Source organism: Silurus meridionalis, chromosome 17 (assembly GCF_014805685.1).
Source record: "Silurus meridionalis isolate SWU-2019-XX chromosome 17, ASM1480568v1, whole genome shotgun sequence".
Classification (NCBI taxonomy): domain Eukaryota; kingdom Metazoa; phylum Chordata; class Actinopteri; order Siluriformes; family Siluridae; genus Silurus; species Silurus meridionalis.
The window spans coordinates 26,788,666-26,815,914 of NC_060900.1; the positions used below are offsets into that span (position 1 = coordinate 26,788,666).

The window sequence follows — 27,249 nt, forward strand, 5'->3', positions numbered from 1 at the left end:
TATAGAGAGAAAGAAAAAAAGAAGGGAAGCTTGTGTGTGTGTGTGTGTGTGTGTGTGTGGGGGGCTATAAAGAGAGACATTAAGACAAAGTGAGAACGCGAGTGTGTGATTGTGAGAAATTAAAACGGAGAGAGAACGAAATCGAGAGAGACGGATAGAGCTAAAGAACGAAAGAGAGTTAAGAATACCGAATACAGTCGTTCTGGCAGGTGCTTTCATGTTATCCATCTTTCTTTAGTGAGAGAGAGGGAGAGAGGGAAGGAAAGAGGGAAGGAAGGAGAAGTACAGAGGCAGAGAAAATCAAGTAGTGATATAAGTGAGAGACAGAAGTAGTGAAAAAGAGAGAATATCAAAAGTGAATTTAAAGAGATATAGAAAGAGAGGGAGCGAGAGAAAGAACAACCAGAAAGAAAAAGAGACAGAGGAGAGAAGGAAAGACTGAGATAGTGAGATTGGGAATGACGGAGAGATATTAAGGTAAATATGGTACACTGTGGGTGTGGGTTTCCTCCGGGTTTTCAGGTTTCCTCCTGACTTCCACAAAAACATGGCCAGGTGACTGTTAGTGCTCCTGATTTGGTTACTGAAGAAGGAATGAAAGAAGGAAGTAATGAAAGATTGAATAAAAGAAGGAATGAATGATTAAACGAATTATGGAATAAAAGCTTGAATGAAAGACTGGATGGATAAATCAACCAATGAATTAATGAATGAAGTGATTGGTGATGGATGGAAGGAATGAATGAATCATGGCATTACAAAGGAGGAAATTAAGGAAGGAAGGAATAGATAAAGAAACGGAAAAAGAAAGTGATGTGAGAAGGAAGGAAGGAAGGAAGAAATAAAGTGATAGGTGAAGGAAAGATGGCATCAATCCATGAATGATGGAAAGAAGAAATGAAGGAATGAATTGAGGATGGAGAGAATTGATAAAGGAATGTAGAAATGAATGAATGAAAAAACGAAGAAATGAAGGAAGGATTGAATTCCCCACAAAAAAAACACACCAAATATTTATTCATTTTTTTCCCCTTTTCATTTTTTTTATTCATATTTTTCAAAAGTCACTTAAAAAGAGCTGGAAGGCTTAAAAAACGAGTGAAAGAAAGAGAGAGAGAGAGAGAGATGAGACAGATGGAGAAACAGAAGACGGAGGTTGAGACCGAGAGAGCGAGTGAGTGGGAGAACAAGAAGAAGAAAATACCATTAGCTTGATGCGATATGGCTGAAATAACTCGGAGTGTGTCAGCTTGTCCAGCACAGCACACATCACCATCACGATTCTGCACACACACACACACACACACACACACACACACACACACACACACACACATAGTGGTTTGTCAGTGAGTGTGCAGTTCTAGAGAGAGAGAGGGAGAGAGAGATCACAAGAACTCGGAGCAGACGATTGTACCCCCACCATACACACACACACACACACACACACACACACACACACTCACACACAGACACACTCACTCTCACACACACACACACACACACACACACACACTTTCTCTCTCTGGAATTGAAGCCTCTGGAACACAACATGCAGTGATCTGTGCTCGCTTTCTTATTAACCAGTGCAGTAAATCAGCTGAGAAAGACTGCCTGATCTCAGGAGAACATCGAGAAGAGAGGAGAAGGAACAAAAGAAGAAGGCAGAGACGGAGAGAAAGACGGAGAGAGAGATGGAGAGACGGAGAGATAGAGTACAGCAGCGTGAACTTCAGGAGTGTTGCACTGAATGCCGAAGTTTCTTTTCAAGCTGCGGCTTTCATCAATATCCCAATCTGATTCTGCAGTTATCGGTCCTGTGTTGTATCTCCTGAGCGGAGAAGACAGTAGAGGACATTGTCCTGAGACAGAAAGGGACATTATTGATCACTGATCGTCCTGTTACTTAAAGAGAAGAAGAAGTTTGGAAGTCCTTGTTTTGATCAGACTGTATCGCCTGACAAGGTCCTTCACAAAATGCTCCCACCTCGGTTCCTCACAGGGACGTGTCCAGGTCCTGGAGAGACATCAGCTTGATGATCATCTGGACCAAGGAAGGAAGGAGTGAATGAAGGAAGGAAGAAAATGAAAGAAGGAATCAATGTAGGGAGGAAAGAGGATGAGGAGGTTGTAGCTTAGTAATTAACGCACTGGACTTTGAAACAGAAGGTCATGTGTTCAAGTCCCAGCACCGCAAATTTACCACTCCTGAGCCCCTGAGTCGGGCCCCTGCACCTGGGAACGCTGAGGCGGGAATACACCCTGGACAGAACACCAGACCATCACATCCTGAACACACACTCACACACACACTCACACCTAGGGCCATTTAGAATCTTTAATCCACCAACTGGCATGTTCTTGTTAAGTGAGACGAAAACAGAGCTGGGGATCGAACCAGCAGCCCTGGAGACATGAGAGAGAGAAAGAACGAGATTAATGGGCAAAGAAAAAAACGAGAGAGAAAAAAGAAAAAAAGGGAGAGAGAGAGAGAGAGAGAGAGAGAGAATATATAAAAAAGTGATATAAAAAGTGAGGAAATAGAAATAAAGACAAAGTGAACAAATATGGTAGAAGGATTTAGAAAGAAAGGCAGAGAAAGAGAAAAAAAGGAAAGTAAAAAGAAATGAAAAAGAAAAGAAAGAATGAGACTTTAATTAGATGAAGACAGAGAGAGAGAACAAAATCCACAACGAAACAATAGTGCTAAAGGACGAAAAGTGTTTCTTTTCTTTCTTTCTTTCTTTCTTTCTTTCTTTCTTTCTTTCTTTCTTTCTTTCTTTCTTTCTTTCTTTCTTACTTTCTTTCTTTCTTTCATCAACTTTTCTCATCTGTTAAATCTTGATCTTTACACTCACTACTTTCTTGCATTCTCTCCTTTTTTCTTTACTTAATAGACTCACTTGTTTCATTACTCCTCTTTCGGTTTCTGTCTCATCACGTTTCCTTTTTATTCTCTCTATCTCTCTCCATCTATCTATTTTTCCCTCTTTTTCTCTCCTTTCTCTTTTTTTTTCTTTCTCTTAATAGACTCCCTCACACCTCTGTGTCCCATCTTTGTCTTTCGGTTTCTGTCGTCGAGTCTCACCACGCTTCTTCTTTCGGTCTCTGTATCTCGCTCTGTCTATCGCATGCTCTCTCTCTCTCTCTCTCTCTCTCTCTCTCTCTCTCTCTCTCTCTCTCTCTCTTTAGCTCCTGCTCTTTCTCTAAGCCTCGTTTTATCACTCCCAAGAAGCTTCACATATCTTTTCTTTCTTTCCCTCTCTCTCGTTCTCTCCGTCTTGGCAGTGTGTGTGTGTGTGTGTGTGTGTGTGTGTGTGTGTGTGTGTACGAGTCACAGTGGAGATTACAGAGTGTGTAATAATGTGTGTCAGAGGCAGGGTGGCACTGTAATTGCTGCCTTTTAGTCTGCAGCTGTCTGAACGCAACAGCATCTGTTTCTTTCCTCTTTCTTCTCTCTCTCTCTCTCTCTCTTCTCCAACACACACACACACACACACACACACACACACACTTGCTCATACGCACTCGTTTTCTGGGCTAGATCTTAAGCCTGTGCAGCTAGATCCTTTTGTTAGGGAGACATGTTTTTTTTTTATGAGATGTAATAACAAAAGAAGCTGAGATATGTGTGTTCCTGGGATCTCAGAGTGCCTGCGGGAATGCATGTACACACACACACACACACACACACACACACACACACACACACACTCTTCCACAGCATATTGGGTTCAACCTATTAAGTATGTGAAGCATTAAGTACGGATTAACTGTTGGAGAAACCAGGAGCAGTGTATCCTCTCGTATTATTTAAAAATAATAATAAATCAGGAGATTCACACACCCTCATATTTTCTCTCATCCTCTTCCTCTCTCTTTCTCTCCGCTTTTTTCGGTCTCCGATCACTTATTGCATATTCCTCTCCAGTCAAAATTGTGTTCGCCGCCTCTTTCCACGTCCTGATACAATTGTAGTGCAGTGTGTTCCTCGTAAAATTGGATTCTTCTTGATTGATTAAGGTGCCAGTCGTGTTGCTCGATGTGCCGTAGGTTGTGGTAATAAAGACGGATCCTTTTTTTCTCTTCTTCTTCTTCTTCTTTTCTCACCCTGCTGCAATAAGATCTGTGTGTTTTTGCGGTTTCCCAGTGGCGCTTCTCGTATGGTGTGGGAGGATTTTCTCTATTTGCAGTGCAAGATTTGTTTCTGAGGTCAAACCTGTTGGACTACACACACACACACACACACACACACACACACACACACACACACACACACATACATACAATAGAGAACCTGAAACCTCTTTCTTTTTTCCTTTTTCACACTTTGAACGATGTTATGTAGACCACAAGGTCTCGGGTTGCTTTGCAAATGTTTTTCTGTCCACCGTTGCAAAAAGTGTCCTCCTGGTTTCCTCTCGATGCGGTTCACAGCTGTTTTTCAACTTAGTGCTGCCTGAGGTTTCATTATTGAACGTTCTGCCAGCTGTTACAGATGTTTGTGGACACCTGAACCTCTGAACATCGCATTCAGACGTTCTGAGATGTGTGTGTGAGATTCGTTTAACTCGTTCACGTTAGTAAAGTCAGGCTCTGATGTTGGTGAGGTGAGGAGGCCTGGGGTGAAAATTTGTGTTCAATAGCAGGAGATCTTCCACTCTATAATCATGAAAAGCAGATCTTCATGAAGCTGGCTTTGTGCACAGGGGCTTCATCCTGCTGGAACAGGTTTGAGCTTATTTGAGTTTATTAGAAACTCTTACGCATTCATGCAGTCAGCTAATAAACCAGTCACATGACTGCAGCACAGAACATCTAAAGCAATGCAGATACAATTCAAGAGCTTCAGTTAATGTTCACAACAGACATCAGAATAAAGGAAAAAGTGTCCAGGATAATGGTTTGGATGTTAGTACCAGTTGGGCTGTTTTGACTATTTAAACATCTGATCAAACATCGAGATTTGAGGTGAATGAGGTTGAAGATCAGAAGAGCACATCGACTTCTACACCTGTGGGATCAGATCCTATTGTTCAATGTCATTCAGGTGTTTTCCTCAGCACCCACGTACACCATAGGTTCGAGAAGGATTGTCGAGGAATGTGTTAAATGCCTATAAAGGAAGTTCTAATATAATAAGAATGAAGTTATAATAAAAACGCTACTTAATGTTTGAATTATTCATATAATTTTATAAGGATATACAGTATATTATCTAATTAACGTCTGGATACATTTTCGGATTTTGATCGTCTTGCACGTGCACCGGTTTACACGTTCTGTCTAATGGATTACAGCATATGTTGCGTTGGCACGACACCCTGTTTACATGCATTTATTTATTTGCCAGATGCTTTTATCCAATTATACAGTTCAAGCGTAAATGCTGGCGTGTGACAGCGAATAGCCTTTTACTTTCAGGGCCAAGAGAGTCTATCTGGCACTCGAGGGATTTGGTGGTGTTTATTAGGTCAGTGTGCTCTGGCCTTATCAAAGCTCATATAACAGTGCTGTTAGGAGGCAGAGCTCGAAAACAAATCCCAGGGTTACCATTTCTTTTCTTTTTTAATATACATTCTATTAGCACAGTGTTGAATTTATCATCAGAGTTCATATGCAAGTTATAAATGGATATAAGTGCACTATGATGTCCATGTTACCCAGTGAAAATGTTATTTATTTTAATTTTTAAACAATTACAGCTTAACCCGTGATTCTTTAAAATTTCTGAAACTGGAGACTCCTTCCATAATGTAGAAAAGACCAGATCAATTTATACCCATCTTAATTCATTTATATAGCATAATATAAATCTATACATTCAGAATTTTAATGATTTCTCCCCAATCATTGACTCAGTGGTGAAGCTGAAGGTGTTGGAGACAAAATGAGGAAGTAAACCTGAGAGGAACCAGACTTATAAAGGGAAGCCAGTTTCATCTGGGTGACACCTGATGACTAAATGATAAATCGTTCCCTTTATAACTGTGTAGTACGCAGTCAAAACCTTTATCCTGGACGTTCGTTATATATTTTTAATAGATCAACATTTAATCTTTTTAGTTGAAGTTACCAATTGTTGACTCGTGAGTGCAAAACTCGATTAATAGCACTCCAAAGCCATGTTGATGGTTTCTAAGTGGTACCATCCATCTACAGTAATCTCATGAATCTCTAGGCTGTTCATGTGGGACCATCTTTAGAAGGAGCAAATGGAATTCCAACCAGAAGTAGGGTATCATGGTGTATCAGGGTCAGAATCAGTGGTATCAGAAGTTGGTTGTGCAGCTTGACTGAGATTGGGAACGAGAGATGGAGTGTGGGAAGGAAAAGGAAGAGATAGAAACATAAGATTGGACCATTTTAGTGACTCGTTCATTAGAACGAATGAATCTTTTATGGAGTCATTTAGTTCATTTTGGTCCTTCATAGCATAATATGGGAGTCATGTGACAAAAGGACAAACGACTCGGACTAGAAGAGTCGAGAGGTGAACTGCTCAGTTCTGTTTTCTGAACATAACCTGAGGAGATTTGACGACGTTTTGCTCATGCGTGTAGTAGAAAATGAACGAATCACTCTTTGAGACTCATTTTTGGAGTCACATTAAAGACTCGTTTGAAATGAACCAATCGTTCTTGAACGAATCATAGCTCCAACAAATAACTTGTACCCTTTAATCGAATTAAGCTTGGTGGATCAAAAAAAGACCCCAAGTTCACTGCAGCATGAGACCATTCAGTGTCTGTAGTAGTAATTTATTAAGTGTTCTATTTCTAGTGAATTCTAAGGCATTACAAACTAAAGGTAACAAAAGAATGAAGTAGCTTTTCTGCGTTGTGTGGAGGCATCGCATTTATTATCTTTCGTATCTTAGCAACATTATCATCAGGAGCTTTGAATGAAAGGCTAGAGTCGGAAATCACACCAAGGTCTTTCACTGCTGCACATCAGAACACAGAAAGGCCATCCAGAGACGTGATGTAATCCGAAAACTTACTTCTAGCTGCAGGTGGTCCTTGTATAAGAACTTCTGTCTTATGTCCTTTAAACATTCCTCATCTATATTAGTCTCTCATTTGGCTTTGCTGAATCATGCAACTGTGTATCATCTCCATTAACAATGGAAGCTAATATCATGTTTGCGTATAATTTTACCCAGAGGAAGCAAAAAAAAAAGCAACACAGGCAAGTTATTTATGGTATGTTCAGCGTCTTGCATACAAGTTCCTCCGCAGATTGTTCCTATAGAAATTATAACACATTACAGCCAGTGGATTAATATAAACCCTGCACTCATAGTTCCTGTCAGAGCTATAAAAAATTAATGAACAAAAATCAATCTTGACCAATCCTAATATACAAATACCACGTGGTATGTGGAAATCTAAGGAGCAGGTAGCACCCAAACGTGTTTCAGCATGGATGGCATTTTCCCTGTGCACAAAGCCAGCTCCATGAAGATATTTCTTTACATGGGTTGGTTGGAAGATCTCCTGCTTTAGAGCTCTGATCTCAACGCTATTGAACAATTTTTGGATGATTTTTTTAAATGCTGGCTGCACTTCCAGGCCTCCTCACCTCATCTACATCAGGACCTGACTTTACCAACACTCTTGTGGCTGAATGAGCAAAAATCGACTCAAAAATCAAGTGGAACATCTTCCCAGAAACAGTGGAGGTCTAAATGGATGAAATGTGGAATGGGACGTTCAAAAAGCACGTATCTTATGTACAAAGAAAGCGTCTGGACACGTGCATGTTCCGTTTATTTCTATACAACAAACTCAGTCATGTAATGCTATAAAGAGTTACTTTGACCAAACAAATCTATAAATATCCAGAACCTTATTTTCATTTAATAATCCACAAACATTCAGCTGAAATACTTTGATGTGCCTCTTGTGACTTGCTGAAAATGTTCTTCACTAGGTGGAGAATTTCTTGTTCATCCCAGAGCAGTTCAACAGGATTTGGGTGCGGTGACTGGGCAGGTCGTTCCAGGATAGATATCACACCAGACAACCGTTTGCTCTCTAAATGACGCTTGCAGAACTTTCGATTCGGCTCATCGTCTTGTCTTACGGTGAAGTCGGTTCCAATAATCCGCGGTCCAGACGGGATTGTTTGGTGTATGAAGTATGGATTTATAGCCATGTTGGTTCACTTTGACGTCTGGAATAAGTCTCCGAAACAACCCTCAAACCTTTAATCTTCCACCTCCATGTGTGAGTGTGTGGGTGAGGGAGTCTGATCACATCTTCTCTCTTGTTCTCCGTCTTACGAAATTCTTCTGTTAGAGACAAAAAAGTCCCATTTGGACTCCACAGAAATTTCCTTCACTCTGATCCTGGTATGTTTTTGCCTTTTACTGAGTTTGTTGCATAGAAACAAAAGGAACATGTTTAAAAATCTATAAAAGACTCAGTGTTTCCACACTTTTCACAGGTACAGTCGGTGTGTCAGTGTACTCCCAGACGCCACAGAGGTGTGGCTTCTCCTGTCATTTTTAACACGGAGATTTGTTCCCCCCCCAATATGACCAATGAGAGACAGCTGATAGTGAAATGCATTATTATTATTTGGATTACTGGTAATCCTTTTGTTAAAAAGTCAATTTTATTCACACAATTGGTTATTAATTCATGATCATTATTTAAGTCCCGTTCATGCTTTTCAGTCCGTTAACCCGCAAATTACGAACGTCTGCGTTTATCTGGCATGCACACAAAGGGGCCGGATGATGGGACGATGGAATCTGTGTTAATCCTTGACGGAGGAAGATTTTGCGAGTAAGCCTGGACGTAAAAGCAATAACAGCTCGTTTCAGTACGATTCTGATGAACTGAACATCATTTACTCGTCTCCAGCTTCTTCTCAGCACAGGATCCACCAATGGGGAGGCGATGGTGCCGTACGACCCGATGGAATCCGAGTTCTGAGTTCTGAGCCACTTCTACAAGCAAAGGCGCTCATAAATGTTTCAAGTTCAGGTTGCGAGATGTGATCGGGATGCGAAGAATTCCAGCGTGATGCCTGAGAAACTGGTTGCCATGACAACCCTGCTTAAGTTACCCATAGGGGATGGGTCCGGAGATGTAGTCGTTGCATTTTTCCTTCACACTTATTATTTATTTATTTAATTACAAATAGAAATCAAATGATATGTTATTACATATCATAGAAATCCCCCAGTCCTAGTTGGTCAGTTTACATGACTGTATAGTGTGTTGACTTTTTACATACACATTAATTGGACAAAACTATTGGAACATCTGACTTTCCCATGTTTTTGGGAAGTGGTAGCATGAAATTCTCCCTTCGCTTGAATTAGGAGACCCAAACCTGTTCTGGCATGACAATGTCCCTATGCACAAAACCAGCTCCATGAAGATCTGCTTTAAATGGTTTGAAGTTGAAGATCTCCTGCTATAGAGCTCAAAATCTTTTGAACACCTTTGGGATGAATCTTCACACTGACTGCACCCCAGGCTTCCTCACGTCACTTACATCAGTACCTGACTTTACTAGCTTAGCCTGAATGAGCTCCAATACTCCTCCACAAAATCTTGGAACATCTTCCCAGAAGAGTGGAGGATATTATAACAGCAAATTAGATTCGATTCAACTTTATTGTCATTGTGCAAAGTGCATGTACAGAGACAATGAAATGCAGTTAGCATCCAACCAGAAGTGCACAAGTGGCCTATTTATAATAATATTATTTAACTTATAATAAATGTTAAATAAGGGAACAGGTCCATATGTGCAGGGGTGAGAGCGATTAATGTACAGAAGATGCATATAGTGATATACCAGGAGTGTAACGGTACAAAAAATTCACGGTTCGGTACAATTTCTGTTACGTTTTCAAAACAATTTTCAATAAAATGTCTGCTTGGTTGAATAATATCTCAAATAATATTTTATAATATATAGTAAAAAAATAAGATATATTAAATCAAATGCATGCAATACACTTTTTATTATTTAGTTTACATAGGCTAATTAATTTAAATAAAATAAAATAAATGGTAAAATTTTATTAAATATTTTACATTTATTAGACCCCATTTGGTTAATACAGAGGTGTATGTAAGTGTGTGTCAAAACAAATCAAACAAAAGCTGTACGGAGCGAGTTTTCACAGCGACACTGCGCTAACTCTAGTTTCTTTTTATACCCCTGGTACATTTACATTTACATTTGCGGCATTTAGCAGACGCCCTTATCCACGGCGACGTACAAAAGTGCTTTGGGTCTCTAGTAATGAATTAATCTACACTGTAGAATTCTACAAACTTGGAAAGTGCTAATTTAAGTGTTCAGGAAGATGAAGGTCTTCAATCGTCGCTTGAAGATAATCAGGGACTCCGCTGTACGGACATCTAGGGGAAGTTCATACCACCTTGGTGCCAGAACAGAGAAGAGCATTAAAGTGTACTTACCTCTCATTCTGAGAGAAGGTGGTACCAGTCGAGCAGTGTTAGTGTTCGGTCTGTTTTAAAGTTTAATAATAATAATAATAATAATAATAATAATAATAATAATAATAAATGCACTCCGAGTGCGAGGCGGAGACTAACCTCCGGTCCGCCACTTAATACGTTCCTGAGAGAGCTAAGATTTTAACTGAGATGTTCCGCACGTAAAAATGCGTGTGAATGCGTATACCCTTACACCGCTAATATATATACAGTATAACGGTGCAAAGATTGTGCAGATGATAAGACATGTCGAGAAGATGACATGCTAAAATTACGACATACATATGTACATATATGAGTGTTTGTATAATACAGAATAAATATGGGTGGAATAGATGCATAGTGGATGAAGCAGTGAAATATATACAGAAAGTGACGATGCAGCAGTAGTGTATTTGTTCAAATCATATGAGCAGCTGTTTAGTGCAGAAAAACAGGGGGGAAAAAAAGCCAAATATAAACCAATCTTATATTCAGGTGTCCACAAACATTTGTCCATAATCTGCATATTACATACTGATTTATATTTCCAGTATTAAGTGTCACCCAGTAGAGTATTGGTTCCCATTATGAGTTTCCTCTCACGTCATTTCAGTGTCACCCCCGGCTTCCTTGTTATAAACATTTACACCTGCATGCTAATTTAAAGGAAATCGAAAGGCAATAAATCATCGGCAGAGTAGGAAAAAAAAGTTTATTAATAGCTTTTATATTCCCAATGGACCGATAATGAAAACGTCATAATCGGACGTCATTTGGGATTTCGAATGATTTCTTTGTAAATAGAAAAATATTAGCAGTATTTACACGTCTGATGAAAAATAAACCCGTCGGCTTCCTCTAAACACTCTATTTAAATTCTTTTTACTTACAGGATTTGTGTATTTAAATGGGCTTGCATATTAATTAGGCTATTTGCATATCAATGAGGCCATAATACTGCCATAGACAGCAAATATTAACAAACCACGAAAGGTGAAAACTGGCATTCAATTTTTTTTTTTTTTACAATTCAAATTAAAATATTTATATATTTTAATATTTTATAATAATTATATAATCCATATTTCATTAAAAAAAAAAACAACAACACTGGCTGTTTTGTGAGGAATGATTGATAATATTGTTTTTTTTTAATCACCTACACAGTACCTGATTGACTGGATCTCCATAAGTGCACTCCAAAATCTAGTGGAACATCTTACCAGAAGAGTGGAGGTTATTATAACAGCAAATGGAGACTAAATGTGGAATGGGATGTTCAGTGTATCAGGAGTTTTGGTGATGAGAAGTTGATGAAGATTATTTTTCTACAGAAGCACATTGTTTTATTAAAGAAGTAAAGAACGACATGTTATACTTTTAATCCGTTTAATGTAGAAATATTTTCATTTCTTGTTATCGCTTACGTTAAAGCAGATATGAACAGTCTAGCTGTCTTTTCAGTTGATTAAAAAAGTGTCATGTTATACAGAAATGTCAGAAGATAAATGCTGGAAATAATAAGAGATCTGAACAAACTGCTACCAAAGAAACAATATCTTACTAATAAATATAAACCGGTTGACTGATTAATCATATTGCTGTTATTAGGGGAAAAGATTCAATTGAAAATTCAACATCATTGGTGCAATCATTTCATTTACAGTTTACAGTCCATGGACTGAAAACCCTGAAGGCCAATAAAAGCTTTCTGGTCCAGTTGTAGGATTTGAACACACACCCATTTCCACCACAGTCTCTCCCACATTCCAGTCGGCACTGCCGCGTTATCTACCGAATCCGAATCCGTTTTTAATATACACCATATCACGATCTGTCAATCACAGTCACGGTATTTAATCATATAATAACAGTGTCATATCGAGTCTGCACCGTGCCGCTCGCGTACGCCGTTAGCAGATCGGAACCTTTTGTTCTTTTGTCGAAGCGTTGTCGATTGCTGCATTTCATTCATCCGCCGCCAATCGGAACGTTTTCCAGCCTCGGGCCGGCGAGCGTGCCGAACTCGAGCCGAATCGAATGGGCCGAGGCATATTATTATTCCGCGCAGGCCCGTGTTCTGCCGGTCGCATATTTGGCTCGGCGTGTAAAAAAGGAAACTCGGCAGCAGAGAAAGTTCAAAGGTCACACACAGTCACAGAGGCTCCATTCAAATCCCCGACGTGAGCCATTCAAAACACGGGAAGGTCACGGCGCTTCCGCTAACACGCACACTGGTCATCTTTTTATCGAGTCCCACTTTGATTTGGTAATGGGCGTGCGGCCTGCGCATTAATGGAGCGCACTGTCTGAGAGAAATGCACGAGTGGAAAAAAAAACGAGACGGATGAAGCGCTGGAGAGAGACAGAGCGAGACCAGGGAGGAATGTGAAGTGTATAGGGGGGTTCTGAGCAGTGGACGAGGCGCTTTACATGCTGCCAGAGCACAAAACTGGGCACAATCGGTGTCTTTCAGTTTCTGTTTCACACACACACTCAGTCGTTCACTTACAGGCCCACACGCTCTTCGATTCACACAGCTATAAACACACAGTTACACACGCACAAAAAATGCACGAGCGCACAACCACAGTAGAAATTAAGATCTTATCAGATTCATTTTTTCCACTTTCACATGCCACATGATGGGTACAACCAACAGGCTGCACTGCACAAACCCTGCTCTATGTTTCTTCCACGCTGCAGAAAACATAACAAAGGTGTGTTGATTTGTCGCTGTGTTGTTAGCAAACCCCATCTTTAGTATCAAGGGGGTAGCAAAAAGTTTCGAGGCTAGCTATGTTTGCAAGAAAGTACGTACTTTATTCATCTCTGTTCTATCGCCTTCAAAACAGTCCCCTTGTGTCAGCAATAAAGCGTTCATGCCACTTCTGGAACGTTCCATGGAAGTCTTCTTTGTCAAGCCCCTTCTGCGATTCGCGTTAGATCTCAAGTTCGGTGCGCCCTGTGACTGTGCGTGCAGCCTTGTGCTGCCATCTGTTGGTGTGTTACAAAACTAGTCTCGAAACTGATCTGCACCACAGCTCTTTTGAATTCTTGATACTGATTGGTCAAAAGGTTTTCTAACAGACAATAGTGTATATTTCTAACAGAGACCTGAATAGCTGATGCTCCAGTATGGAATATGGTGAAGTTTGCATTGAGGAGATGTTATTTGAACATTTATGGAAGGAGTCTCCAATGTCAACCCTTTTTTTTTTTTTTGGAGCAGTCAGTTTTCGTCGTCATGGAAGTCCTGAGGACAGAAGACTTTCCCAGAAGCTTGACGTGGTGTGTTGGAGGTAGTTGCTCAGTGCTTAAGGCATTGGATTTTGGTGCAGAAATTCATGAGGTTGAATCTCAGAACCACCAAGTTGACACTGTTGGGCCCTTGAGCAAGGCCCTTAACCCTTCCCTGTCCAGTGGAAAGTCACGGGGGGATAAAAGCGTCTACCAAATGATTTAAATGTGTGTTGTTTCTTATTCATTTTATTGACTGAAGGATTTTGCTGAATCGATCACCGACCACTAAAAAACAGAAAATATTTCATTTTTCCATCCATTTATCCTCCCATCGAACACTCTATCTATCCGTCTATACATTCGTTTTCGATCTGCCTTTCGCATTTGTCTTGTGTGTTTAATTTGACTTATTATTTACACAAAGCAGGTTTTTATTTATTTAAAGAGTGAAGAAAAATGGAGGCTGGTGAGGGAATGAATATTGCTGGACAGAAGAAGCTTCCAGACTTCTATAACGAGCAACATAACTAAAAACAGATCAAATAATTATGTTGTAAAGTGTTCAACATGTATTTGAACCATATCAGATGCTTAGCTGATAAGTGGTGGGTTTGAATGTTTAATAATAAAGTTGGTGATATCACACACGTGCACTGCGATATATTTACGTCTGTATGCTGTCTGTGTTTGATAATTCTTTTAGATCAGCTTTTTTCTGTTCTGTGCTGTTTCTAGAAAATGTTCTCACTATTATAGTTTATTGTATGTGACGCTTTTCACAAGTCGAGGTTACAAAGTCGTAAAAAAACATGCTGCATTCAGATCTTACCTTACACATATGCATGGGTAGATGAGTGGAAGATCAAGTGGATTCATGAATACATGTATGGGTGGATAGACTGCTGTATAGGTAGAAGGACGGATGAACAGATGGATGCATGTACAGGTGGTGGGAAAGTGGGATAGATTTGTGGGTGGTTAGATTGATAGATGGCTGTATGGCTTGATTCATGTAGGGTTGATTGGATAGATGGGTAAATGTGTGGGTGGTTGGATAGATAGATAGTTGGATGTGTTGGTGGATGCATGTACATGAGGTTGAGATGAATGAGTAAATGTGTGGGTGTTTGGATGAAAAGATGGATGGATGGATGGATGGATGGATGGATGGATGGATGGATGGATGGATGCAGGTACAGGACGTTGGGATGGATGTGTGAGTTATTGGATGGATGGATGGATGGATGGATGGATGGATGGATATATGTGTGGATGCAGGTACATGTGTTGGGATGGATGGGTAGATGTGTGGCTGGATGGATGGATGGATGAATAAATGGATGGATGCATGTACAAATGTTGGGATGGATGGGTAGATATGTGGCCGGATGGATGGATAAATGGATGGATGGATGGATGGATGTACAAGGGTTCAGATGGATAAATAAATGTGTGAATAGATGGATATATGTGTGGATGCAGGTACATGTGTTGGGATGGATGGGTAGATGTGTGGCTGGATGGATGGATGGATGCATGCATGGATGGATGCATGTACAAGTGTTAGGATAGATGGGTAGATGTGTGGGTGGTTGGATGGATGGATGGATGGATGGATGGATGGATGGATTTGATTGATGCTTGTAGGGTTGATATGATGGATAGATGAATGTACAGGTGGATGGATAGATAGACAGATGTATAAATGGTTGGTTGGATGGATGGATATATGGATGAATAGATAGATGGATAGATGGATGCGTCAATAGAGAGCAAAGAAATGAATGGCTGTGCAGATTAATGAATGAATGAATGAATGAATGGATTGAACATGAATTTGTGTTTCTCTGTCTGTGTGTATGGTGTCTGTCTGTCTGCATGCTTTCTAGTGCATGTGTGTGTCTGCACTTGTAAATTTGTCCTTGGCGTGTGTGTGTGTGTGTGTGTGTGTGTGTGTAAGGAAGCAGAGGAACATCCTAACAAATCCTCCATTGTTTGATTTTGGTTCCATACACACACACACACACACACACACACACACACACACGCTCACTACTGGTCCATAGGTCTCTCTGCCAATACTGCAAGCGGTTGCCACACACACACACACACACACACACACACACACACACACACACACACACACACACACACACTGCTGCTATTCCTGACTCCTAATTGCTGTATTTTAAAAAAGACACAATTTTAGTGAAAGGCAATTGCTATTAATTGAGAACAAGCCGATGTTATTTCCTGCAGCTTTGTGGCTTCTGTGTCCTTTTTCTCTTTCTCTCTGTCTCTCTTTCTTTCTCTCTCTCACTCTTTCCTCTCTCTCTCTGCCTCTTCATTATTTCAGAGATGCATACATTTTTGTTCCACCTGCCAATAATGGTTTCCTCCCTGCATCACACACATTTCCCCAATTACAGCATGTGACCCCTACACCCAACACCCCCCGCCCTACACACACACACACACACACACACACACACACACACACACACACACACACACACACACACCCTCCTCCACTCCTCCACCCGTCCGGCCATTCATTACCTCTCCTTCTTGCATTCAATCTGTTTCCAGCACACCTCCTCTATTTCCTGTCTGCATTTCTTTCTTTTCAGGTTTTTGACTCCTCCTTCCATCTCTTTCTCTCCCGCCTCTCTTTTTCCTTTTTCTTATCTTTTTACTACTTTCGATTGCTTTTGTTCATCCCTTTTTTTCGCCACACTTTATCAATCTGTCTTCTTCTCCACTGTCCCTTCTTCTACTTTTACTCTCTCTTTCTCCATCACACCTTTTTACGCCTTAGTTCACCTTCCTCCGTCTCTTTCTCTTTGTCTCTTTTTCATCCACTTTGGATGCTTTTACTCCCCTTCCTCTTTCTCTCTCTCTCTCTCTCTCTCTCTCTCTCTCTCTCTTTCTTACACTCCCATCACTTCATTTATCCTCACTCTTTTCTCGTCTCTCTCTTCCTCCTCTGACCCCACACTTTCTCCAACTTCCTTTCTTTTCCTTTTCATTTCTCAATTGTTTTCTCTTCCATTGTTTTCTCAATCTCTCCTTTTTCCATTCCACTATCCCTCTCCCTTCCCCATTGTTTCGCTCCAATTCTCATATCACTTTTTCTACCTCTCTTTCCATATCTCTTTCTTTCCTCGCCCCTTTCTTCTATTTCTTTCATCCTCCTCTCATCAGCCTCAAATCACTTTTAATCACTTTTCACCACTTACCTTCTTCTCTTACTCCAAGTCAATTTCTCTCACTTTTCCCTCTTTCTTTTATTCCACCCCCCACCACCATCTATTACACTTCATCCTCATCTCTCTGCATCTTTTTTCTTTAATTTCTATCCATCTTTCTCTCACTCCTTATTCTTCCTCCACTTCCTCATCCTCGTCTGTCTGGAGTGTGTGATGGAGACGCTTTGTGAGTGGGATTAATATTTTATGAGCAGTTTGATGAGGCTCTTCACCGCTGGCCAAACACTTCCAGCTGAGCTCGTCCTCCGTCTCTCACCAGGGATCTGTCCAGTCCACTGCCCCTGTCACTCTCTCTCTCTCCCCCTCTCTCTCTCTTTCTCTGTCTTTCAATTCTTATCTCTCTGTCTCTATATACTCAACTCTCTCACCTTTACATACAATCTACTTCCTATTCTTGACATACTGTCTCTCTTTCTCTCTCTCTGATTGCTCTACACACACACACACACACACACACACACTGCAGAGTGGCAGAGTAGCCTGACTTCTCAATTTTTGCATTAAAACCCTTTTATTACAAATCCAAAATAATACGATATATTTTTTAATTTTTTTGTATACAACCATAATAAACTATCCGTTTCCGAAAACGTGACCATTGTGGGAAATTCGGCGCAGCTGTGTCCCATTAGACATACAGGCTCCAAAGGGATGCGCAATAATCTATTAAATCCGACACGTTTCGGAGTTCAATGCTGTTTCATGTCTGATGTCAGACCCTGGTTTAACGAAGGCGAGCAACGTGCCAAAAATCCATCTGCTTCCTCGAGATGCGGCGTATTGCAGGAGGCCCGAACGTGAGGTTTTACATTCGCACCCGAGATCAGGAAAATATTGGATATATAGGGTTAGATTAGATTAGATTAGATTATTGTTAATAAAAGGGTAAGAGACCTGTTATTGTATATAATATGTAGAGTTTAACGCTGGACATTTGCATAGTTAATATGACATTAACAATGTAACAGTATTATGAAATTTAATAATAATAACAATAATAATATTATTGTTATTATTTATTATCCAAGAGGTATTTTTCAGGTGGGGAGGGGCGGGGTTGGCCTGTCTCCTAGGTAACCCTGGCAACAATCCTCAGCGGGATAAATGAACAGATTCTGCCGTAGGTTATTGACCTTAACATTGAACACAGTGCGCTTGTTTTTTTTTTTTGTTTTTTTTTATATCTCTCCCTTTATGATTGTACCAATTCCTTGAAAGCCAGTTGGCTTTTTGTAGCAGATTTAATAAAATATAGTGAGGGAAAAAAAAAGAAAGAAAGAAAGAGGAGTAAGGGTGTGGCTGCATGGATAAAACAGGGCCGAATAAACGTTACATATCTTATAGGCATCGTTGTTCTTTAGACCACTACCTGTTCATGACCTGTTATGTCGTCGTTATGCCATCATTATGTCTTCGTTATGTTGCAATTATGTCCTCATATGTCCCATATTCGTTTTGAGTAAAGAAACCACGATCGAATATTCAGTAATTCAATTGTCTATTCAATAAATATTCAGGAAGCCCAGACGAACCTTGTCCTACACACGACTAGGTGTAGGTCATGACATTCGCCACCCACGGCATGTCTAAAAAGCTTTTTTTTTTTTTCTTCACCCTCATGTCACGGTTCTCACTTTCAATAGGTCTAGTGATCGCATTTATTTTCTCACTATTCTCGCTCATTCCACTCGAAACACATTTATTAGGTAAAAAAAATTAATATTTTATTCATATTATATCTTACAATTCAGCACATGCTTCATGCTGATCTCAGGTGTTTTGTAAGGATGTGTTTTTGTTATAGTTGGAAAGTCTTCAATTAAACATGAAATAATATAATAATGTTTGTAATTTAAAAAAATCGATTTTTCAACTCTGTAAAATGAAACAGCAGCTCATGTAAGAATGATATTACAAAATTTTTGGCATTTTGGCTTTTCACTGCTGAAATAAACAAGAATAATGAATTCATTAGGAGAGTAATCATGAAAAAAAAAACTAAGGGGTGGTTCACACACACACACACACACACACACACACACACACACACACACACACACACACACACAAATTAATAGCTACAGGGACACAAACCAGGAAAACTACACACACACACACAGAGCGAGAAGAAGATTGCTGTAATGAAACACACACACACACACACACACACACACACACACACACACACACACAGTTGACACTTGTCATAAAAATCCACAGTAATGAAAGTCAGTACAACTCTCCCTGGAGGATAGTGGGCGTGGCTTTCGGCTTTAAATACCCACGTGCTTGCGATCAGGACAATTGAATGCTCATTTGCATGCCCCGCCCCATTTCTGGGTCGAAAGCCCCGCCCAGACTCACGAGACTCGGCTCGACTCGGTTTCGCTCGCGCAGCTCTTGAGTTTTGAGCAGGCTCGCGCGCTCTCTCTTCTTTCGGCGAGCAGGCGGCGCGCGCGCGCGCTCACGCGATGGGATTCCTACGAGTCCGGAGTTTTACCTCAGACGATCCGGCGAAGTTTCGAGAATAAAATTTTAACAATTGTAGAAAATACTAGTAAAAAAAAAAGAGAGACAAACTAAACCGTAAAGGACACCACTCTGTATCCTTCCTCACGGAGAAGAGGGGGATGAAAACTCCGCGGTGCTGAAAGGAAATAAAGTAAGTGCGTAAACGGACTTCACTTCAGGGGTTTTATTGTGGGGATATTTAACTACCGTGTTACCAAAGTTGACCTCGGGGTGATTATTAATTCTGCGTGTTTAGTTACCATTAGTTACAGTATCTCATGGTTGCCTTGAGCCTGAAGTACAACACGCATGACCCTTCATTCCTTTGCGGCTTTTGTCTGCTCTCTACCTCCTGAGAGGATTTTTTTTGTTGGAGATAAAACATTTCCGGTAACATCTCCGTTCTTGTTGAGGAGTTCAGGTGTTTCAGCTGCTCTAGTTATTGTTTTTTTCTTCTAAAACAGTATAAAATTAGGAAAAGGAAGAGACGTGGAATATTGCCGTTTCAAGCGCCGGGAGCGAGCGCAAGCGCGAGCCTCATCAGCAGCTGCACTGCTGCGTGTGCGCGGCTGCTCTGCGCGCTCCCGTATGTATTTATATACAGTATGTGTATGTATGCATGCATGCGCGGATGCTCTGCGCGCTCCCGTATGCTTTTATGTATGTGTATACGTAATTATACTCCCCATATCTATATATAATATATAAAATACTCACAGATTATATATATATATAGATTGGATCTTATGGAAACATGTGGACAAAAAAAACAAAACAAAGGTCCTCATAGTCTTCATAAGGATTTTATGATTTGTGTGTGTGTGTGTGTGTGTGTGTGTGTGTGTGTGTGTGTGTGTGTGTGCACGCCTGTGTCCACTTGATAAAGTCTTGAAAAGCCAGAAGAGCTGTCAACTAATTGAAGAGCCTCTCCATGAACAAAGATTATCAAACACTTAGGCTGATTAGGGGCTCGATTTGTTTTGGGGGTTTTTTTTGTTTGTTTTTGTTTTAGAATATTTTTTTTTTAACAAGAATTTCACTTTATCAGAATTTAAATTTGATTTCTGGTGATATTTTAGTATTTTTTGCGTTAATGGTCAGGCAGTTATTATACATCGGTTTGTCGTTTCATGTCTTCTTGTTATCACGTGTTTTGTCATTTATAACCCAAGTTGTTTTATTTTGCCTTCTTTCTTTTTTTTAATAGTTCTGTGAGTACTCCAGCTTTATTAGATGTGTCTTTCTCAATAGTTTGCACTTGTTCAGTTACTTTGTAAGCATACATTTACTTAAAATTTCCCCCCTTCAGTTTTACATTCACTATTCATGCTTTACACTCGTGATGAGATGATGCATCATGAGCATGCATCATTTCCAAGCATAAATGATTTCTTTTCGGACTATTGTTTGGTGTAATTTCATGCGAACGAACCCACGAACAGAAATACAGTGAATTTTACTGGATATTTAATCACACATTTGTTCATGCGACTCCTTCCCCTTGGGGTTTGCTTGGTTATTTCTGCTGGTTATTGTATTAGTCTCTAGGGAGGTGTGGCTGCCCTGTCAGAGTAGCAGTTTGGCACGGTCGGAGCTGCCAGAAGTGGAATCTGAGTCCACACACACACACACACACGCTCTCACATTTTTTTCCCCTCATGCACCCCCGATGCCCGGCCGATGCCCGATTGTCTCTCTTACCCCCGCCTACACATCACACACAGATATTTCCTTCACTCTCACCCACGCAATTATACACAGCACATGCACAAACACACAGGCGATGCATGCACACTGTCTCGTTATCACTCTATTGTTTGCCACCATAAACGCTGCCTCGGTTCTCAGGAGCGTCTGGGTTTTCACCCGGCGTTCAGCACATGCTGTTTCGCTAATCTAAACCCCCCAGACGCCCTTATGCAGAGCGACTTACATCTATTTCACTCATACAACTGAGCAGCTATGGGGTTAAGGACCTTGCTCAGGGGCCCCAGGAGTGGCTGCTTGGTGTGGCTGGGATTTGAACTCATGACCTTCCAATCCGAAGCCTTAACCATTTAGTTACTATCTCAGATACTCGATGACTACTCAGATGTCACTCTTTCCTACCACAAATTTAAAATAAAAATACAAAAACCTTTTCCAAAAGGACTCGCTCCTCATAAAGCGTAAAACTCGTAAACACGTCTGGAAGCGTTCGGCCCCGAGCACCACATCAAACCCGTCTCGAACCACAAGTCTGCGGTGAGAACAACAAAAAAAAACCCACGCAGCTGTTTTGCTTGTTTTCTGACATTAAAAACATCCATTACATGGATTAGTGAACAATGCCTACCAGACATCCACAATAACAAACTAATTACGCCTGCTTTGGATGCGTTAAAAAATCCAGGCCTCTGTTTCCAACAAACACCGTCAACCTCGTTTTCAGCCGTAGGATGAGCAGAGAGAATAATGTTTCAGAGATTACACACTGCATTATGTGAATTGTGGATTTATAGGGTATATTTGTTTGGCTTTAAGATTAAAACATGGAACATAGCTATCACAGAGTCTACAGCACTTAGAATAGTGTATCCCTTTGGGGTTACCTAGAGAACCCAAGAAACGGGCTTGTGAAGGTCCTTTTTTCCCTAAATGTGGCAGTTGATTTGCAGTGTTTAGCCGATTGTTCCAAAAGGGTTGATCACTTACTTATTAATGAGCTTAACGTTACTATAGCAACAGCTGGCACATGAACGGAGTAAGCTGGATGCTCGAATGTAATCTTAGATTAATAATAAACAAAAGTGTTGTGTGGTTTAACACATTGGGAAAATACATTGGATATATGATGAAGAGGTGAGATCCCAGCACCACCACTACAGGGCCCCTGAGCAAGGCCCTTCATTTCCATCTAATAAGCTGTATGACATTGTTTGCTTTGGATAAGAACATCTGCCAAAATAGCTTGACAGATTGTACTAATCGTTAGTAAACCGCTGTAATATTAAAGGAATTAAAAAAACAGTACATAACAGCGCGAAAAGGAATCACGTGGCTACTTTTAAACTTTTGGAGGCATAATTAATGATCGCATTAATGCTATTAATGGCACCAGGCAAGTTCCTTCCTCCAGCAATGAGCGGTATCTGATGGCTTCTAACTCTCATTCACACCTCCGAAGCATTCCCAGAGAGTCGGATTGGATAGCTTTTTAAATCCAATCGGATATTTCAGGCCGTCATTGATGCTCAGAGCACAGGTGCAAACAGACGAGTGCGTGTTTGCGGTGTATTAGGAAGTAATAAACCCCTGAGTCGGGCTTGCAGGGAAGCGCTCAGCTTATCGGGCTCCATCAAATCATTAACGTTGTAGCACGACGCACAGATGCTTGACAAGGAGGTGATGAAAGCTGATGCACCGCTTGCTGCATGTGTGTGTGTGTGTGAAAGTGAAAGGAAGTGTGTTGGTGTGAAAACCAGAGCGGAGGTGATATCTAATAATCATAATCATATGGAAAGATGCCTCCGGATCTTCAGATCTCCAATCCAATTTTTTTTCTTTTTTTTCCTCTTACTCTAATGGCTCACATTCAAGGCCCTGACATTCAGCACCTAATCAAGATCAAGTGCGCTGCCTTATTGCCGGTAAATGTTAAGTCTTCCTCCTCAGCCGACAGCACAACTACAATCTTTTCCTTATCGCGGCGAGTTATTAGAACGCCATCCCAGCTCCCTGAGTGCCCATTAAGGGTCATTAGCATCAAAACGAGATGTCATCATCATATTTGTTTATTCCGAGAGGTGATAATTAGCCAGAGCGTTCAGTGATTGGTCCACGGTCTTGAACTGCAGCAATCTTTTTTTTTTTTTTCTACCGCTTTCACATTGGCAATTCTTTTAGTAGCAAGACAGCATTCAGATAAACCATGTACATGTTACACACACACACACACACACACACACACACACACACACACACACACACACACACACACACATGTGGCTCTTCCTAGGGTCTGGGTGATATCAAATGCTGCAAGAAATCTTCGTGCAGGAAGGATGAGGATAAAATGAACAAAGGCGAGATCGCAGCAGTCAGGAAAAGATAACGCCGGATTTGGGAGTCAGGAGACGGTGGGGAGTAAATAAAGAGGGGGAAACAGAGACAGAGCTACTTCCCCGTGTGATACATTAGAAAAACGCTGCGTACCGTTTCGCGGTGATAAAATATTTATGTGGTTACACTGCAAATCTGGCTATTTTTCTATCTCCGCTTTTATTTTTCAGCCGAACAGGGACCTCCTTTATTTCCTTCCTCTCATTCGGCTCTTTTTTTCACTTTTACACCAGTTCTATACTTTCCAGAGTATCGCTTTCTCCACCCTTTCACCCACACCGTGTTGAGTATGGTAATGAGCTCCCTCCATCACACCGAGGTGGTGATTAAACCCCAAGCATACACTCTCTCGCTTGCGCGCGCGCGCACACACACATACATACACACACTTGGTATGCTGACACTCTCATGTTTGGCATCAAAGAGACTTGTAAATCCCAGTCTACCCCCTTCTCCCCCTCTGTTTCTCACTGTCTGTCTCTCTTTCTCTCTCTCTCTCTCTCTCTCTCGCTTTCCTATAATCATCACTGGCTGTCTCTGGAATGAATTCATTGCCCGGAGATGTTCCTCCCGCTGCTGTTGCAGTTGACGCCGTGGCTCTGTGCATGTGCGTGCATGTGTGTGCGTGCATGTGTGTGTGTGTGTGTTTATGTGTGTGTGCGTGTGTTGTACGTAAAATTCTTTGTCTTCCTCTCCAGCAGTTTTTCATGTTTTATTACCAGGTGAAAATCCCCCCCACTGCGACGCACGCGTCTGACACGCACCTGTACCCCAGTGACGCGCGCCCTCTACCCCGAGAACATTCTGCCTGAAAACCTTGGGGCTAATTCGAGATTTGTTGCCATTTATACCTACCTGCAAAGCTTCCATGTTGACTTTGGAAACTACAAATTTATGCTAATACAGACACACATGCACATATTTACAAACACACACACACACACACACACACACACACACACACACACACACACACACAAAATTCCCATTTTGAATCGAGAAGGAAACTGGGGAGCAGTGAAGAGTTCTTGTGTGTGTGTGTGTGTGTGTGTGTGTGTGTGTGTGTGTGTGTGTGTGTGTGCGTGTGTCGGCTTTGGTATCTGTGCACTGATCGGTATTTGACAGCTGACAGTAGTCGCCCCTTTTTGGCTTACAATTCCGGCCACATGGGTGGGGTTCAAACGGCCCGTCAGATTCAACATCGTGCCCTTAAAAGTGCTCGCTTCTTACACACACACACACACACACACACACACACACACACACACACACACACACATGTGTAGATGCAGCTTTTTGTTTCTGGCTAGAAGTGAACTACAGGCTTTGTGTGGTGTCCTTCAGCTTTGTGTATGTGCCTGAATGACTGAGTCTGCCATTAATGGCGTCTGAACAGGCCTGTGCAGGAACCTCTCGTCCATTTTTAAACAACAGCTACGCATGGAGTCGAGCTGTAATGAGGTTACAGATGAAATGCTCCTTATGAGACCTTATTCAGTTATTCATCAGGAACTGTCAGGAGTTTATTAAGAAAACAAGTACGTTATATCTGTACAATAAAACATCTATGAATCTACAGTGTGGCTGTAATTGAGTTCAGCTTTGGACTGTCGTTGTACGTAGCAGTGAATCGCGTTAACCCGCGAATTGCATTAGTTCTTGTTAGTGTCAATTTAGAGCAGATGGAACCATCGGTACTGAACTGTTGGCCAGTGCTGTTGAGATTTCTGGTGCCAAAAAAATGTTAGTACTGCGCAGCTGAGAAAGGCTCTGCATGTGTGGGTTGGTGTGTGTATCTCGTGTTTCCGTTTATCATTGTATGGTGTACCACACACAAACACACACACACAAACACACACACACACACACACTATTATAACTGCCCGGATGTCTGTTTCTGAAGGAAATGGGTGGAATTTTAACAGCACTCTGCAGCCAAGGATGAGCTCTGCAACACACCACTGACCAGAAGAGAGAGAGAGCGAGAAAGAGAGAGAGAGAAAGACAGAGATAGAAATGATAGGAGCTGGGGGAACGGGTAGGCGTTACCCGAGTCAAAGGTCAGATTGGAATCCGAGCCTGTTAAAAGGCTTTAAAAAAATTCTTCAGTAGCGTTCAGTTCGGCGGCCTCCATTAAGTCCTAGTCGTGTCGGAGAAAGCATCCAGTCATTCAGCAGACTCAAACAAGCTTCACCGAGTCTGTTATCGCAACACAGCTGAGCAAAAATCATCCCCCATTTACTTTCCTCCCGTCAAACAACGCGGCTCATTCCAAAGTGTAAGGAAGAGCTAGTCTCCTGATACACACCCCCCTCACACACACACACACACACACACACACACACACACACACACACACACCACCCCCGCCGCTTTCTTTCAATTCACTGCACAAAGAAGTTCTGTCACTCAGCAATGTGTATGTGCGAATGTATGTGTGTGTGTGTGTGTGTGTGTGTGTGTGTGTGTGTGTGTGTGTGTGTGTTTTCCTCTCTTTCCTCTCTTCTTGTATGCCCTGGAACGCTTATTATCATTTAAGAAGAGAGAACGAGAGAGGGGGAGAAAGAGAGAGAGTGCAGGGGATATTGTCGAACGCTGATCGTGCAGAAAACGCTCGTTTCGAATTTGAGCCATGAAATTGGATGTTTTGACAGCGAGCGAGACCCCCTGCACTCTATTTTATCAGCCTTTTGTTCGCTACTCTTTCCTCCGTGGGTTAGAACGGCACACACACACACACACACACACACACACACACACACATGTATAAGGGACAGTCTGGATACAGAAGACATCCTCTGGTTTTGTTGTCTGGTTTGTCTCCTGGCTGTGATTTCATGGAGGATGTTGCAGGCGACACGCCTTTTTCCCCACCCTCTAGAACAGATCTTCATTGATTTGGCAGGGTTGGGCCTCTGTCATGGTCTTAGCTTTTCTCTCTGTTGTGCGATTTTAGGTCTTAAGTGCGAATCATTTGCCACCATAACCCGTAAACGTTATCAGATTGTCGTATCAGAATTGCTCCACACAAGTAGTTGAATGTTTAACGTATCGACCAGGTTTTGCTTTTTCCTTTTTCTTCTCAGAGCAGGCATAAAGAAATTTCATTAGGCACAGCAAACGATTTCAAATAGATAGTAGGATCGAGCTATTTTACATCCGTTAATACAACGTCCTCAGATGCACAGGAAGCTATCGTTTGAATCACATGGGATTTTTTCCCTATTTCCTTTTTCTTCTCAGAGCGAGCATGAAGAAATTAATTACACTCTGCAAACGATTTTAAATAGAAACAGGTACAGGGTTGTTTTTTTAATACAGCCAATCTGCAAAAGCACAGGATGCCATCTTCATGCAGCAACAGCTTCAGATCTTTTAAAAGTTGGCGGTGGTGAGGGTTGTTGCTGGTTAGTACATAGCTTTTTCCAGGCCTTTGATCGTGTTCATTAATGCAGGCCAGCGTGAGCATGTGCCACCGGGAGACCGAGGCGTAGTGTGGAAGACTATGTTCCGCCTTCACTCCTTATAAACAAGGTGTCTCTACAATCTCGCAAAGCCCAGGCCTAATTGAAAAGAAGTGGCTAATCTGGCTAGCGTGTCAAACAGGCCTTTCTCTGAGCCGAGGCTTTGAAGAGGGGAGATGAGGAGGTAAA

The 27,249-nt window shown here is 41.3% G+C and overlaps 1 protein-coding gene across 2 annotated transcripts in view; it reads left to right on the plus strand.

The window, feature by feature from the left end:
• The window catches only part of plxnb3 (plexin B3), a 106,713-nt gene that overhangs the window by 26,155 nt on the left and 53,309 nt on the right, over nucleotides 1–27,249 (plus strand). Inside the window, exon 1 of one of the 2 annotated variants that reach the window (XM_046871172.1) lies at nucleotides 19,383–19,646. The exons of the other annotated variant lie outside the window; for it this stretch is intronic. The gene's annotated coding sequence lies outside the window, so the exon portion shown is untranslated. Of the gene's footprint in view, nucleotides 1–19,382; nucleotides 19,647–27,249 lie in introns of those variants that run through there. 2 annotated transcript variants of the gene reach the window in all.